Here is a 711-nt window from a genome sequence, read left to right on the forward strand (position 1 = left end):
TTTGTGGCGCGGCTCCGGGGCGCGGGCGCGGGCGGCGGCGGGGCTGCGGGAGCCGCCGGGGCGGGAGGCGGAGCGCGGGGCGCGGGCGGCGGTGGGGCGGCGGCTGGCGGGGAGACAGATGGCCCATGGAAAGGCTCCCTTCCCGGCCCCTCTCGACATTCAAAGGCGCTGGGGCCGCAGCTGCCGCCACACAAAGGCGCGCGCAGCCAATGGGAGCGGAGCGCAGCGCGGCGCGGCCTCGCCGGAACCGCGGGGGACAGCGGGGACCGCGGGCGCGCGGGTGGCGGGGGGAGGGAGGGGTGACGGCTGCGAGGGCGCGGGCGGCCAATCGCGGAGGCCCGCGAACGGGCACGGGGAGAGGGGGAGGAGGTCAGCCCCGCGGGGCGCGTGGAGCCTGGCCAGGGTCCCTGGCCTCCCGCAGGCCCGAGCGCGCGCGTGAAGCGCCCCGCACACAGACACAGGCGGCGTGCACACGGAACGTGCATACACCGAGGGGGACGTGCACCCAGACATATGGAGGTGCATTCGTGCGTGCGGAAAGACTGGCACGAGCGCACCAAGTGCACACGACCCGGAGGTCCTTGCACACTGCGCACAGGTCACTCGGGGACGTGCGCATGGGGGCTGGCGCACGTGCAGAGCCTGACTGCGGGCACAAGTGAAGGTGGAAAGCGAGCGAGCAGCCGCACACAGCACCCGGGCGCTGACACA

The sequence above is a fragment of the Ursus maritimus genome, unplaced genomic scaffold (assembly GCF_017311325.1).
Source record: "Ursus maritimus isolate PB19 unplaced genomic scaffold, ASM1731132v1 scaffold_18, whole genome shotgun sequence".
NCBI lineage: Eukaryota > Metazoa > Chordata > Mammalia > Carnivora > Ursidae > Ursus > Ursus maritimus.